The sequence below is a fragment of the Solanum dulcamara genome, chromosome 4 (assembly GCF_947179165.1).
Source record: "Solanum dulcamara chromosome 4, daSolDulc1.2, whole genome shotgun sequence".
Taxonomy (NCBI): domain Eukaryota; kingdom Viridiplantae; phylum Streptophyta; class Magnoliopsida; order Solanales; family Solanaceae; genus Solanum; species Solanum dulcamara.
Window position 1 is genome coordinate 20,984,170 of NC_077240.1, and position 2,709 is coordinate 20,986,878.

Sequence of the window (2,709 nt, forward strand, 5' to 3'; positions counted from 1 at the left end):
ACTTGACACGCGCGGACATATATAGAGGCGAAGTTAAAGGGGTATAAAGGGGTTAACATAAGTTATAATGTGTTTCTTATTAAAAAAATGTTAGATGTTTTTCGATTGATTGTCTAAGTTTTGATGGAAGAATTATCGAGCACTTGTGTTGATAAAAGAAAGTAGGTATCCTATGAAAGAATGAGGCACACACAACTATATTACATAAATGTCGAATTCGTCAATAAAATTTTTGTCCCCGCCACTCCTTAAAAACCACCAATATTACAAGATGTATTTCTTGATTACGATTTTACAGATTACCAAACATTCATCATTGATTAGGACATGTAAACAACTCCAATTCTAGGTAGTTAAACTATGGTATAATAAATCCAAATAAATTATGACAACAACAAAAATATAGATTTAATATATAGATTTCTTTCAATTTTCATACGATCCTTCATTAGTTTTCTTGATACTCAAATATTTGTCTTTTTAGATACTTTTAATTTGAAGTAACTCTATTTTAGTAATCTTAAGTTATGCGTTGAGTTTTGAAGAAGAGTCAGGCCACAAAGATATAATTTTTTGGTCTTTGCCATAATTTCATGAACCAAACATTTCTTGGCCCAAACTTAGGCCTCTCACAACTAGGGCTGGGCGTTCGGTTCGTTATTTTCAAAGTTCGAGTTCGATAATTCGGTAATCAGTAATTTAAAGTATATACCCAATATCGAACTTTCAAACTTCGATTCGGTAATCGGTAAATCAAATTTCGATTCGGTACGGTATTCGGTAATACCATATTGAAGTCGAAGTCCACACGGAATATGTTAGTACATCATATTCACAATAACAACAATAAAAGATGTGAAGATTTTTAATAACAAACTAAATAATGGATCGAATACAACTGAGTCTCAAACTAATTGTAAAAGATATTGGCAAGTAGAAAAACAATGGAAGCTGTTGTTCCATTTACTGCAACCCTTCAAAAATCATAGAAAAATAGAACAAAATAGTATGTGTATTAACAGGTAGCCTTAGAGAAGTAGTGCTCACACACTATCATCTTTCTTCATTCTGATAACATGAACCACATAATAGCAAACATCAGCACAGTAAACAGATATCACAGAAGCTGGCAATAGGCTTTCATTTACCTGGACATAGTTAAAAGAAAAAAGATGATTAGCACAAGTAAGAATATAAAAGGCAGAATTTAGCACAGGATGCAAAGCAAGCATCAGCAGAGAGAGCATTTACCTTTGGGTGCAAAGCAATTACAGCAAATGCAAATGCAAGAATCATGATCATAACAATGAAGAACACGTTCAGTCCACAGTCATGGCCAGAAGGATTGAACCACATAAATAAAATTTCTGAAAAAACAAATGTTGCTATGTAGCACATCACAGATACCACAAGTAAAGCGACATAACTGCAAAAGATATGTCAATTTAATAGAAAAAAACAAGATCCGGGGATAAAATAATTACAAAAGATAAGAGATTGAACCAACCACTTCTGCTCATCTTTTGCAACCCATGAATCATTCCACGAGTGTGTAGCATCTAATAATATTATTACTTGGATTAACAAAAATAACCCTGCCCCAAATTTCGAAAGAAAACCTGCAAAGGCATAAAAATAGACGATTCAGATCAACAGAAACAGAAATACAAGAGAGTAAAAACTAAAAAGATGACTTTTGTGCTGAACAATGAACATTACAAACTTTACAAGTCTTTTTTTTTTCACTTCAACTGTGCTGTCAAAAGCTCAAAGCCAATACTTTCTCTAGCCATAGCAACATTTTTCTTTCTTTTGTTTTCAACAGTGCAAATAACAGAGTTTATAATCTAGTGATATCAAAGTACCACATTAGGATATAATAATGTCTTCAAGCTTTGGCAGTGATTTTATGCTGCCGCGAAATAACTAATTCTTGGTACCAATATCCTTAACAGAATTAATCTGCTCTTCGCCCATCGCAGACATAACAGACACTACGAGATCCTTTCCTTCCTGGAACCCATCTTTAACCTGCTTCAGCAGATTTTCATCGATGGAAAGTTGGTGGTCATCCTTGGTGTTTCCACTTTTAGTAAAAAGAGAGACAAAACCATCTTCAGACCTGTCAATCAGCTGATAGTCAGTACGGTTGACATGTGGCACATCACAATTATGGGAGGACGGAACAATATCTTCAATTTTTTTTCCATTGAAAATGTCAATTGCCACAAAGTGGCACATCACAATAGTTTTTTCCGGGCTTTCCAGTTTTTGAAGTGGAGACCTCAACAACCTTGCAGGGACGACCTTTGATAACGATGTAACAATTCTTACGGATGGTTCCAGCTTGCTGTGGGTAAGTTTTTGAGGCACTTGCATCTGCCTTTGACTCAAAATGGTGTTCTTCGTCCGACATGCTTCTCTCTCTCTCTCTCTAGATTTCTCTCTTTGGGAGTTAGGGTTATTGCCTTATTGGGTTAGGGCCTTAGGAATTTCCGAATTTGGACAATTGGTTATTGGGCTTGACTTAAATTTTCTTTACAATGGGCCTATGGCCCTTGCAAATAAAATTAGATAAGATTCACAAATAACCACTTTTTCAATACGTGTAATTAATACAACCATGAATATAAACAATGTAACACTGCTAAAAAAACTGTTTCAAGGGCCACAACTAGGGCTGAACACGAAAAATCAAAAAACCGAACC

General features: G+C 34.8%; 1 pseudogene; it reads right to left on the reverse strand.

Moving 5' to 3' along the window:
• Positions 1-875: 875 nt before the first annotated feature.
• LOC129886888 (eukaryotic translation initiation factor 5A-2-like) lies at positions 876-2,490 on the reverse strand (annotated as a pseudogene).
• Between the last annotated feature and the right edge of the window lie 219 nt (positions 2,491-2,709).